This window comes from Coffea arabica, chromosome 11c, assembly GCF_036785885.1.
Source record: "Coffea arabica cultivar ET-39 chromosome 11c, Coffea Arabica ET-39 HiFi, whole genome shotgun sequence".
NCBI classification, from domain to species: Eukaryota; Viridiplantae; Streptophyta; class Magnoliopsida; order Gentianales; family Rubiaceae; genus Coffea; species Coffea arabica.
The window spans coordinates 22,324,917-22,337,418 of NC_092330.1; the positions used below are offsets into that span (position 1 = coordinate 22,324,917).

The 12,502-nt window shown below is 44.3% G+C and overlaps 8 non-coding genes and 8 pseudogenes across 8 annotated transcripts; all 16 read right to left on the reverse strand.

Moving 5' to 3' along the window:
• Nucleotides 1-175: 175 nt before the first annotated feature.
• Nucleotides 176-294, reverse strand: LOC140017990 (5S ribosomal RNA). Its single transcript, XR_011824295.1, has one exon. It is a non-coding gene; the product is annotated as a 5S ribosomal RNA (ribosomal RNA).
• Nucleotides 295-1,221: 927 nt separating this feature from the next.
• Nucleotides 1,222-1,339, reverse strand: LOC140019708 (5S ribosomal RNA; annotated as a pseudogene).
• Nucleotides 1,340-1,750: 411 nt separating this feature from the next.
• LOC140017108 (5S ribosomal RNA) lies at nucleotides 1,751-1,869 on the reverse strand. The gene has a single exon (XR_011823423.1). It is a non-coding gene; the product is annotated as a 5S ribosomal RNA (ribosomal RNA).
• Nucleotides 1,870-2,795: 926 nt separating this feature from the next.
• Nucleotides 2,796-2,913, reverse strand: LOC140019709 (5S ribosomal RNA; annotated as a pseudogene).
• A 411-nt stretch (nucleotides 2,914-3,324) lies between these two features.
• On the reverse strand, nucleotides 3,325-3,443 carry LOC140017109 (5S ribosomal RNA). Its single transcript, XR_011823424.1, has one exon. It is a non-coding gene; the product is annotated as a 5S ribosomal RNA (ribosomal RNA).
• Nucleotides 3,444-4,369: 926 nt separating this feature from the next.
• Nucleotides 4,370-4,487, reverse strand: LOC140019710 (5S ribosomal RNA; annotated as a pseudogene).
• A 411-nt stretch (nucleotides 4,488-4,898) lies between these two features.
• LOC140017110 (5S ribosomal RNA) lies at nucleotides 4,899-5,017 on the reverse strand. Its single transcript, XR_011823425.1, has one exon. It is a non-coding gene; the product is annotated as a 5S ribosomal RNA (ribosomal RNA).
• A 926-nt stretch (nucleotides 5,018-5,943) lies between these two features.
• Nucleotides 5,944-6,061, reverse strand: LOC140019249 (5S ribosomal RNA; annotated as a pseudogene).
• Nucleotides 6,062-6,472: 411 nt separating this feature from the next.
• On the reverse strand, nucleotides 6,473-6,591 carry LOC140017112 (5S ribosomal RNA). Its single transcript, XR_011823426.1, has one exon. It is a non-coding gene; the product is annotated as a 5S ribosomal RNA (ribosomal RNA).
• A 926-nt stretch (nucleotides 6,592-7,517) lies between these two features.
• On the reverse strand, nucleotides 7,518-7,635 carry LOC140018200 (5S ribosomal RNA; annotated as a pseudogene).
• Nucleotides 7,636-8,046: 411 nt separating this feature from the next.
• On the reverse strand, nucleotides 8,047-8,165 carry LOC140017788 (5S ribosomal RNA). Its single transcript, XR_011824093.1, has one exon. It is a non-coding gene; the product is annotated as a 5S ribosomal RNA (ribosomal RNA).
• A 926-nt stretch (nucleotides 8,166-9,091) lies between these two features.
• Nucleotides 9,092-9,209, reverse strand: LOC140018901 (5S ribosomal RNA; annotated as a pseudogene).
• A 411-nt stretch (nucleotides 9,210-9,620) lies between these two features.
• On the reverse strand, nucleotides 9,621-9,739 carry LOC140017113 (5S ribosomal RNA). Its single transcript, XR_011823427.1, has one exon. It is a non-coding gene; the product is annotated as a 5S ribosomal RNA (ribosomal RNA).
• Nucleotides 9,740-10,660: 921 nt separating this feature from the next.
• Nucleotides 10,661-10,784, reverse strand: LOC140018527 (5S ribosomal RNA; annotated as a pseudogene).
• Nucleotides 10,785-11,696: 912 nt separating this feature from the next.
• LOC140019711 (5S ribosomal RNA) lies at nucleotides 11,697-11,814 on the reverse strand (annotated as a pseudogene).
• Nucleotides 11,815-12,225: 411 nt separating this feature from the next.
• On the reverse strand, nucleotides 12,226-12,344 carry LOC140017154 (5S ribosomal RNA). Its single transcript, XR_011823467.1, has one exon. It is a non-coding gene; the product is annotated as a 5S ribosomal RNA (ribosomal RNA).
• Nucleotides 12,345-12,502: the final 158 nt, after the last annotated feature.

Sequence of the window (12,502 nt, forward strand, 5' to 3'; positions counted from 1 at the left end):
TTGACCGACGATCCGGGCTTCGATCCAGCCGTACCGTTCCTGACTTGTCTCGCGCCTTCAGATCCGCCTTCATGCTTCGATGAGAAGCAAAATATAAAGCAATCGTTCCGACGGAGCTAAATTACTACAGCATAAAGAACGAAGGGGAAATTTGGATTTCGAAACAAAAAAGGGAGGGGTGCAACAAGAGGACTTCCCAGGGGGTCACCCATCCAAGTACTACTCTCGCCCAAGCACGCTTAACTTCGGAGTTCTGATGGGATCCGGTGCATTAGTGCTGGTATGATCGCACCCGACATGTTTCTTTCGCTTTATTCTTTTAAACTGCCCCGTCCTGTGAAGCAGTGTGGCTTTTCTGGACCCGAATTCATTTTAAGCGTCAATTCAAGAATTTCCCCTCATTCTTTTATTTATTTACTTTTACATTTTTTTCTTGTTGATTTGCACCATTTTTTTTTCCCTCGTCGCGCAACTCTCAATTATCCTGAAATTGATCCTTCACGCTTGCGCTTATACATTTGCGCCGACAACTTTGACCGACGATCCGGGCTTCGATCCAGCCGTACCGTTCCTGACTTGTCTCGCGCCTTCAGATCCGCCTTCATGCTTCGATGAGAAGCAAAATATAAAGCAATCGTTCCGACGGAGCTAAATTACTACAGCATAAAGAACGAAGGGGAAATTTGGATTTCGAAACAAAAAAGGGAGGGGTGCAACACGAGGATTTCCCAGGGGGTCACCTAGGGGTGTCAACGGGCCGGGTCCGGGCCGGAATTCATTATTCCGGACCCGGACCCGGATCCGACCCGTTTACCCGACGGGTCTTTTATTCGGTGTTCCGGATCCGGACCCGGCGAGTCTCGGATCCGGGTCGGGTCTACCCGAACAAATTTGCCAAAATTTATAATTTCTAACAAAAAAGAGAAAAAGATATATTTGTAAACAAATTTCTAGCTAATGCAAAGAAAAAACCAAATAAGAAAATAAATCAAATTGATTTTACTCAAATACATCATCCTAATCAAATTATATTGATAATATATATTTTTTATAAATTATTAAATCATTTATATCCGGATCCGGGTCTAATACGGGTCGGAATACTATATTCCGTATCCGACCCGTTTTTTTGTTTGAAAAAACGGATCCGGATCCGGATAACGGAATTAAATCCCTACCCATACCCGTAAAAATTTCAGGGATCCGATCCGGATCCGGGTGTAGACCCGACCCGTTGACCGGCCTAGGGTCACCCATCCTAGTACTACTGTCGCCCAAGCACGCTTAACTTCGAAGTTCTGATGGGATCCGGTGCATTAGTGCTGGTATGATCGCACCCGCCACGTTCCTTTCGCTTTATTCTTTTAAACTGTCACGTCCTGTGAAGCAGTTTGGCTTTTCTGGACCCGAATTCATTCTAAGCGTCAATTCATGAATTTCCTCTCATCCTTTTATTTATTTACTTTTATATTTTTTTCTTGTTGCTTTGCACCTTTTTTTTCCCTCGTCGCACAACTCTCAATTATCCTGAAATTGATCCTTCACGCTTGCGCTTATACATTTGCGCCGACAACTTTGACCGACGATCCGGGCTTCGATCCAGCCGTACCGTTCCTGACTTGTCTCGCGCCTTCAGATCCGCCTTCATGCGTCGATGAGAAGCAAAATATAAAGCAATCGTTCCGACGGAGCTAAATTACAACAGCATAAAGAACGAAGGGGAAATTTGGATTTCGAAACAAAAAAGGGAGGGGTGCAACACGAGGACTTCCCAGGGGGTCACCCATCCTAGTACTACTCTCGCCCAAGCACGCTTAACTTCGGAGTTCTGATGGGATCCGGTGCATTAGTGCTGGTATGATCGCACCCGCCATGTTCCTTTCGCTTTATTCTTTTAAACTGCCACGTCCTGTGAAGCAGTTTGGCTTTTCTGGACCCGAATTCATTCTAAGCGTCAATTCATGAATTTCCTCTCATCCTTTTATTTATTTACTTTTACATTTTTTTCTTGTTGATTTGCACCATTTTTTTTCCCTCGTCGCGCAACTCTCAATTATCCTGAAATTGATCCTTCACGCTTGCGCTTATACATTTGCGCCGACAACTTTGACCGACGATCCGGGCTTCGATCCAGCCGTACCGTTCCTGACTTGTCTCGCGCCTTCAGATCCGCCTTCATGCTTCGATGAGAAGCAAAATATAAAGCAATCGTTCCGACGGAGCTAAATTACTACAGCATAAAGAACGAAGGGGAAATTTGGATTTCGAAACAAAAAAGGGAGGGGTGCAACACGAGGATTTCCCAGGGGGTCACCTAGGGGTGTCAACGGGCCGGGTCCGGGCCGGAATTCATTATTCCGGACCCGGACCCGGATCCGACCCGTTTACCCGACGGGTCTTTTATTCGGTGTTCCGGATCCGGACCCGGCGAGTCTCGGATCCGGGTCGGGTCTACCCGAACAAATTTGCCAAAATTTATAATTTCTAACAAAAAAGAGAAAAAGATATATTTGTAAACAAATTTCTAGCTAATGCAAAGAAAAAACCAAATAAGAAAATAAATCAAATTGATTTTACTCAAATACATCATCCTAATCAAATTATATTGATAATATATATTTTTTATAAATTATTAAATCATTTATATCCGGATCCGGGTCTAATACGGGTCGGAATACTATATTCCGTATCCGACCCGTTTTTTTGTTTGAAAAAACGGATCCGGATCCGGGTAACGGAATTAAATCCCTACCCATACCCGTAAAAATTTCAGGGATCCGATCCGGATCCGGGTGTAGACCCGACCCGTTGACCGGCCTAGGGTCACCCATCCTAGTACTACTGTCGCCCAAGCACGCTTAACTTCGAAGTTCTGATGGGATCCGGTGCATTAGTGCTGGTATGATCGCACCCGCCACGTTCCTTTCGCTTTATTCTTTTAAACTGTCACGTCCTGTGAAGCAGTTTGGCTTTTCTGGACCCGAATTCATTCTAAGCGTCAATTCATGAATTTCCTCTCATCCTTTTATTTATTTACTTTTATATTTTTTTCTTGTTGCTTTGCACCTTTTTTTTCCCTCGTCGCACAACTCTCAATTATCCTGAAATTGATCCTTCACGCTTGCGCTTATAAATTTGCGCCGACAACTTTGACCGACGATCCGGGCTTCGATCCAGCCGTACCGTTCCTGACTTGTCTCGCGCCTTCAGATCCGCCTTCATGCGTCGATGAGAAGCAAAATATAAAGCAATCGTTCCGACGGAGCTAAATTACAACAGCATAAAGAACGAAGGGGAAATTTGGATTTCGAAACAAAAAAGGGAGGGGTGCAACACGAGGACTTCCCAGGGGGTCACCCATCCTAGTACTACTCTCGCCCAAGCACGCTTAACTTCGGAGTTCTGATGGGATCCGGTGCATTAGTGCTGGTATGATCGCACCCGCCATGTTCCTTTCGCTTTATTCTTTTAAACTGCCACGTCCTGTGAAGCAGTTTGGCTTTTCTGGACCCGAATTCATTCTAAGCGTCAATTCATGAATTTCCTCTCATCCTTTTATTTATTTACTTTTACATTTTTTTCTTGTTGATTTGCACCATTTTTTTTCCCTCGTCGCGCAACTCTCAATTATCCTGAAATTGATCCTTCACGCTTGCGCTTATACATTTGCGCCGACAACTTTGACCGACGATCCGGGCTTCGATCCAGCCGTACCGTTCCTGACTTGTCTCGCGCCTTCAGATCCGCCTTCATGCTTCGATGAGAAGCAAAATATAAAGCAATCGTTCCGACGGAACTAAATTACTACAGCATAAAGAACGAAGGGGAAATTTGGATTTCGAAACAAAAAAGGGAGGGGTGCAACACGAGGATTTCCCAGGGGGTCACCTAGGGGTGTCAACGGGCCGGGTCCGGGCCGGAATTCATTATTCCGGACCCGGACCCGGATCCGACCCGTTTACCCGACGGGTCTTTTATTCGGTGTTCCGGATCCGGACCCGGCGAGTCTCGGATCCGGGTCGGGTCTACCCGAACAAATTTGCCAAAATTTATAATTTCTAACAAAAAAGAGAAAAAGATATATTTGTAAACAAATTTCTAGCTAATGCAAAGAAAAAACCAAATAAGAAAATAAATCAAATTGATTTTACTCAAATACATCATCCTAATCAAATTATATTGATAATATATATTTTTTATAAATTATTAAATCATTTATATCCGGATCCGGGTCTAATACGGGTCGGAAAACTATATTCCGTATCCGACCCGTTTTTTTGTTTGAAAAAACGGATCCGGATCCGGGTAACGGAATTAAATCCCTACCCATACCCGTAAAAATTTCAGGGATCCGATCCGGATCCGGGTGTAGACCCGACCCGTTGACCGGCCTAGGGTCACCCATCCTAGTACTACTGTCGCCCAAGCACGCTTAACTTCGAAGTTCTGATGGGATCCGGTGCATTAGTGCTGGTATGATCGCACCCGCCACGTTCCTTTCGCTTTATTCTTTTAAACTGTCACGTCCTGTGAAGCAGTTTGGCTTTTCTGGACCCGAATTCATTCTAAGCGTCAATTCATGAATTTCCTCTCATCCTTTTATTTATTTACTTTTATATTTTTTTCTTGTTGCTTTGCACCTTTTTTTTCCCTCGTCGCACAACTCTCAATTATCCTGAAATTGATCCTTCACGCTTGCGCTTATAAATTTGCGCCGACAACTTTGACCGACGATCCGGGCTTCGATCCAGCCGTACCGTTCCTGACTTGTCTCGCGCCTTCAGATCCGCCTTCATGCGTCGATGAGAAGCAAAATATAAAGCAATCGTTCCGACGGAGCTAAATTACAACAGCATAAAGAACGAAGGGGAAATTTGGATTTCGAAACAAAAAAGGGAGGGGTGCAACACGAGGACTTCCCAGGGGGTCACCCATCCTAGTACTACTCTCGCCCAAGCACGCTTAACTTCGGAGTTCTGATGGGATCCGGTGCATTAGTGCTGGTATGATCGCACCCGCCATGTTCCTTTCGCTTTATTCTTTTAAACTGCCACGTCCTGTGAAGCAGTTTGGCTTTTCTGGACCCGAATTCATTCTAAGCGTCAATTCATGAATTTCCTCTCATCCTTTTATTTATTTACTTTTACATTTTTTTCTTGTTGATTTGCACCATTTTTTTTCCCTCGTCGCGCAACTCTCAATTATCCTGAAATTGATCCTTCACGCTTGCGCTTATACATTTGCGCCGACAACTTTGACCGACGATCCGGGCTTCGATCCAGCCGTACCGTTCCTGACTTGTCTCGCGCCTTCAGATCCGCCTTCATGCTTCGATGAGAAGCAAAATATAAAGCAATCGTTCCGACGGAGCTAAATTACTACAGCATAAAGAACGAAGGGGAAATTTGGATTTCGAAACAAAAAAGGGAGGGGTGCAACACGAGGATTTCCCAGGGGGTCACCTAGGGGTGTCAACGGGCCGGGTCCGGGCCGGAATTCATTATTCCGGACCCGGACCCGGATCCGACCCGTTTACCCGACGGGTCTTTTATTCGGTGTTCCGGATCCGGACCCGGCGAGTCTCGGATCCGGGTCGGGTCTACCCGAACAAATTTGCCAAAATTTATAATTTCTAACAAAAAAGAGAAAAAGATATATTTGTAAACAAATTTCTAGCTAATGCAAAGAAAAAACCAAATAAGAAAATAAATCAAATTGATTTTACTCAAATACATCATCCTAATCAAATTATATTGATAATATATATTTTTTATAAATTATTAAATCATTTATATCCGGATCCGGGTCTAATACGGGTCGGAATACTATATTCCGTATCCGACCCGTTTTTTTGTTTGAAAAAACGGATCCGGATCCGGGTAACGGAATTAAATCCCTACCCATACCCGCAAAAATTTCAGGGATCCGATTCGGATCCGGGTGTAGATCCGACCCGTTGACCGGCCTAGGGTCACCCATCCTAGTACTACTGTCGCCCAAGCACGCTTAACTTCGAAGTTCTGATGGGATCCGGTGCATTAGTGCTGGTATGATCGCACCCGCCATGTTCCTTTCGCTTTATTCTTTTAAACTGTCACGTCCTGTGAAGCAGTTTGGCTTTTCTGGACCCGAATTCATTCTAAGCGTCCATTCATGAATTTCCTCTCATCCTTTTATTTATTTACTTTTATATTTTTTTCTTGTTGCTTTGCACCTTTTTTTTCCCTCGTCGAACAAGTCTCAATTATCCTGAAATTGATCCTTCACGCTTGCGCTTATACATTTGCGCCGACAACTTTGACCGACGATCCGGGCTTCGATCCAGCCGTACCGTTCCTGACTTGTCTCGCGCCTTCAGATCCGCCTTCATGCTTCGATGAGAAGCAAAATATAAAGCAATCGTTCCGACGGAGCTAAATTACTACAGCATAAAGAACGAAGGGGAAATTTGGATTTCGAAACAAAAAAGGGAGGGGTGCAACACGAGGACTTCCCAGGGGGTCACCCATCCTAGTACTACTCTCGCCCAAGCACGCTTAACTTCGGAGTTCTGATGGGATCCGGTGCATTAGTGCTGGTATGATCGCACCCGCCATGTTCCTTTCGCTTTATTCTTTTAAACTGCCCCGTCCTGTGAAGCAGTGTGGCTTTTCTGGACCCGAATTCATTTTAAGCGTCAATTCAAGAATTTCCCCTCATCCTTTTATTTATTTACTTTTACATTTTTTTCTTGTTGATTTGCACCATTTTTTTTCCCTCGTCGCGCAACTCTCAATTATCCTGAAATTGATCCTTCACGCTTGCGCTTATACATTTGCGCCGACAACTTTGACCGACGATCCGGGCTTCGATCCAGCCGTACCGTTCCTGACTTGTCTCGCGCCTTCAGATCCGCCTTCATGCTTCGATGAGAAGCAAAATATAAAGCAATCGTTCCGACGGAGCTAAATTACTACAGCATAAAGAACGAAGGGGAAATTTGGATTTCGAAACAAAAAAGGGAGGGGTGCAACACGAGGATTTCCCAGGGGGTCACCTAGGGGTGTCAACGGGCCGGGTCCGGGCCGGAATTCATTATTCCGGACCCGGACCCGGATCCGACCCGTTTACCCGACGGGTCTTTTATTCGGTGTTCCGGATCCGGACCCGGCGAGTCTCGGATCCGGGTCGGGTCTACCCGAACAAATTTGCCAAAATTTATAATTTCTAACAAAAAAGAGAAAAAGATATATTTGTAAACAAATTTCTAGCTAATGCAAAGAAAAAACCAAATAAGAAAATAAATCAAATTGATTTTACTCAAATACATCATCCTAATCAAATTATATTGATAATATATATTTTTTATAAATTATTAAATCATTTATATCCGGATCCGGGTCTAATACGGGTCGGAATACTATATTCCGTATCCGACCCGTTTTTTTGTTTGAAAAAACGGATCCGGATCCGGATAACGGAATTAAATCCCTACCCATACCCGCAAAAATTTCAGGGATCCGATCCGGATCCGGGTCTAGACCCGACCCGTTGACAGGCCTAGGGTCACCCATCCTAGTACTACTGTCGCCCAAGCACGCTTAACTTCGGAGTTCTGATGGGATCCGGTGCATTAGTGCTGGTATGATCGAACCCGCCATGTTCCTTTCGCTTTATTCTTTTAAACTGCCACGTCCTGTGAAGCAGTTTGGCTTTTCTGGACCCGAATTCATTCTAAGCGTCAATTCATGAATTTCCTCTCATCCTTTTATTTATTTACTTTTATATTTTTTTCTTGTTGCTTTGCACCTTTTTTTTCCCTCGTCGCACAACTCTCAATTATCCTGAAATTGATCCTTCACGCTTGCGCTTATACATTTGCGCCGACAACTTTGACCGACGATCCGGGCTTCGATCCAGCCGTACCGTTCCTGACTTGTCTCGCGCCTTCAGATCCGCCTTCATGCTTCGATAAGAAGCAAAATATAAAGCAATCGTCCCGACGGAGCTAAATTACTACAGCATAAAGAACGAAGGGGAAATTTGGATTTCGAAACAAAAAAGGGAGGGGTGCAACACGAGAACTTCCCAAGGGGTCACCCATCCTAGTACTACTCTCGCCCAAGCATGCTTAACTTCGGAGTTCTGATGGGATCCGGTGCATTAGTGCTGGTATGATCGCACCCGCCATGTTCCTTTCGCTTTATTCTTTTAAACTGCCCCGTCCTGTGAAGCAGTGTGGCTTTTCTGGACCCGAATTCATTTTAAGCGTCAATTCAAGAATTTCCCTTCATCCTTTTATTTATTTACTTTTACATTTTTTTCTTGTTGATTTGCACCATTTTTTTTTCCCTCGTCGCGCAACTCTCAATTATCCTGAAATTGATCCTTCACGCTTGCGCTTATACATTTGCGCCGACAACTTTGACCGACGATCCGGGCTTCGATCCAGCCGTACCGTTCCTGACTTGTCTCGCGCCTTCAGATCCGCCTTCATGCTTCGATGAGAAGCAAAATATAAAGCAATCGTTCCGACGGAGCTAAATTACTACAGCATAAAGAACGAAGGGGAAATTTGGATTTCGAAACAAAAAAGGGAGGGGTGCAACACGAGGATTTCCCAGGGGGTCACCTAGGGGTGTCAACGGGCCGGGTCCGGGCCGGAATTCATTATTCCGGACCCGGACCCGGATCCGACCCGTTTACCCGACGGTCTTTTATTCGGTGTTCCGGATCCGGACCCGGCGAGTCTCGGATCCGGGTCGGGTCTACCCGAACAAATTTGCCAAAATTTATAATTTCTAACAAAAAAGAGAAAAAGATATATTTGTAAACAAATTTCTAGCTAATGCAAAGAAAAAACCAAATAAGAAAATAAATCAAATTGATTTTACTCAAATACATCATCCTAATCAAATTATATTGATAATATATATTTTTTATAAATTATTAAATCATTTATATCCGGATCCGGGTCTAATACGGGTCGGAATACTATATTCCGTATCCGACCCGTTTTTTTGTTTGAAAAAACGGATCCGGATACGGATAACGGAATTAAATCCCTACCCATACCCGCAAAAATTTCAGGGATCCGATCCGGATCCGGGTCTAGACCCGACCCGTTGACAGGCCTAGGGTCACCCATCCTAGTACTACTGTCGCCCAAGCACGCTTAACTTCGGAGTTCTGATGGGATCCGGTGCATTAGTGCTGGTATGATCGCACCCGCCATGTTCCTTTCGCTTTATTCTTTTAAACTGCCACGTCCTGTGAAGCAGTTTGGCTTTTCTGGACCCGAATTCATTCTAAGCGTCAATTCATGAATTTCCTCTCATCCTTTTATTTATTTACTTTTATATTTTTTTCTTGTTGCTTTGCACCTTTTTTTTCACTCGTCGCACAACTCTCAATTATCCTGAAATTGATCCTTCACGCTTGCGCTTATACATTTGCGCCGACAACTTTGACCGACGATCCGGGCTTCGATCCAGCCGTACCGTTCCTGACTTGTCTCGCGCCTTCAGATCCGCCTTCATGCTTCGATGAGAAGCAAAATATAAAGCAATCGTTCCGACGGAGCTAAATTACTACAGCATAAAGAACGAAGGGGAAATTTGGATTTCGAAACAAAAAAGGGAGGGGTGCAACACGAGGACTTCCCAGGGGGTCACCCATCCTAGTACTACTCTCGCCCAAGCACGCTTAACTTCGGAGTTCTGATGGGATCCGGTGCATTAGTGCTGGTATGATCGCACCCGCCATGTTCCTTTCGCTTTATTCTTTTAAACTGCCCCGTCCTGTGAAGCAGTGTGGCTTTTCTGGACCCGAATTCATTTTAAGCGTCAATTCAAGAATTTCCCCTCATCCTTTTATTTATTTACTTTTACATTTTTTTCTTGTTGATTTGCACCATTTTTTTTTCCCTCGTCGCGCAACTCTCAATTATCCTGAAATTGATCCTTCACGCTTGCGCTTATACATTTGCGCCGACAACTTTGACCGACGATCCGGGCTTCGATCCAGCCGTACCGTTCCTGACTTGTCTCGCGCCTTCAGATCCGCCTTCATGCTTCGATGAGAAGCAAAATATAAAGCAATCGTTCCGACGGAGCTAAATTACTACAGCATAAAGAACGAAGGGGAAATTTGGATTTCGAAACAAAAAAGGGAGGGGTGCAACACGAGGATTTCCCAGGGGGTCACCTAGGGGTGTCAACGGGCCGGGTCCGGGCCGGAATTCATTATTCCGGACCCGGACCCGGATCCGACCCGTTTACCCGACGGGTCTTTTATTCGGTGTTCCGGATCCGGACCCGACGAGTCTCGGTTCCGGGTCGGGTCTACCCGAACAAATTTGCCAAAATTTATAATTTCTAACAAAAAAAAGAAAAAGATATATTTGTAAACAAATTTCTAGCTAATGCAAAGAAAAAACCAAATAAGAAAATAAATCAAATTGATTTTACTCAAATACATCATCCTAATCAAATTATATTGATAATATATATTTTTTATAAATTATTAAATCATTTATATCCGGATCCGGGTCTAATACGGGTCGGAATACTATATTCCGTATCCGACCCGTTTTTTTGTTTGAAAAAACGGATCCGGATCCGGATAACGGAATGAAATCCCTACCCTTACCCGCAAAAATTTTAGGGATCCGATCCGGATACGGGTGTAGACCCGACCCGTTGACAGGCCTAGGGTCACCCATCCTAGTACTACTGTCGCCCAAGCACGCTTAACTTCGGAGTTCTGATGGGATCCGGTGCATTAGTGCTGGTATGATCGCACCCGCCATGTTCCTTTCGCTTTATTCTTTTAAACTGCCACGTCCTGTGAAGCAGTTTGGCTTTTCTGGACCCGAATTCATTCTAAGCGTCAATTCATGAATTTCCTCACATCCTTTTATTTATTTACTTTTATATTTTTTTCTTGTTGCTTTGCACCTTTTTTTTCCCTCGTCGCACAACTCTCAATTATCCTGAAATTGATCCTTCACGCTTGCGCTTATACATTTGCGCCGACAACTTTGACCGACGATCCGGGCTTCGATCCAGCCGTACCGTTCCTGACTTGTCTCGCGCCTTCAGATCCGCCTTCATGCTTCGATGAGAAGCAAAATATAAAGCAATCGTTCCGACGGAGCTAAATTACTACAGCATAAAGAACGAAGGGAAAATTTTGATTTCGAAACAAAAAAGGGAGGGGTGCAACACGAGGATTTCCCAGGGGGTCACCTAGGGGTGTCAACGGGCCGGGTCTGGGCCGGAATTCATTATTCCGGAGCCGGACCCGGATCCGACGGGTCTTTTATTCGGTGTTTCGGATCCGGACCCGGCGAGTCTCGGATCCGGGTCGGGTCTACCCGAACAAATTTGCCAAAATTTATAATTTCTAACAAAAAAGAGAAAAAGATATATTTGTAAACAAATTTCTAGCTAATGCAAAGAAAAAACCAAATAAGAAAATAAATCAAATTGATTTTACTCAAATACATCATCCTAATCAAATTATATTGATAATATATATTTTTTATAAATTATTAAATCATTTATATCCGGATCCGGGTCTAGTACGGGTCGGAATACTATATTCCGTATCCGACCCGTTTTTTTGTTTGAAAAAACGGATCCGGATCCGGATAACGGAATTAAATCCCTACCCATACCAGCAAAAATTTCAGGGATCCGATCCGGATCCGGGTGTAGACCCGACCCGTTGACCGGCCTAGGGTCACCCATCCTAGTACTACTGTCGCCCAAGCACGCTTAACTTCGAAGTTCTGATGGGATCCGGTGCATTAGTGCTGGTATGATCGCACCCGCCATGTTCCTTTCGCTTTATTCTTTTAAACTGCCACGTCCTGTGAAGCAGTTTGGCTTTTCTGGACCCGAATTCATTCTAAGCGTCAATTCATGAATTTCCTCTCATCCTTTTATTTATTTACTTTTATATTTTTTTCTTGTTGCTTTGCACCTTTTTTTTCACTCGTCGCACAACTCTCAATTATCCTGAAATTGATCCTTCACGCTTGCGCTTATACATTTGCGCCGACAACTTTGACCGACGATCCGGGCTTCGATCCAGCCGTACCGTTCCTGATTTGTCTCGCGCCTTCAGATCCGCCTTCATGCTTCGATAAGAAGCAAAATATAAAGCAATCGACCCGACGGAGCTAAATTACTACAGCATAAAGAACGAAGGGGAAATTTGGATTTCGAAACAAAAAAGGGAGGGGTGCAACACGAGAACTTCCCAGGGGGTCACCCATCCTAGTACTACTCTCGCCCAAGCACGCTTAACTTCGGAGTTCTGATGGGATCCGGTGCATTAGTGCTGGTATGATCGCACCCGCCATGTTCCTTTCGCTTTATTCTTTTAAACTGCCCCGTCCTGTGAAGCAGTGTGGCTTTTCTGGACCCGAATTCATTTTAAGCGTCAATTCAAGAATTTCCCCTCATCCTTTTATTTATTTACTTTTACATTTTTTTCTTGTTGATTTGCACCATTT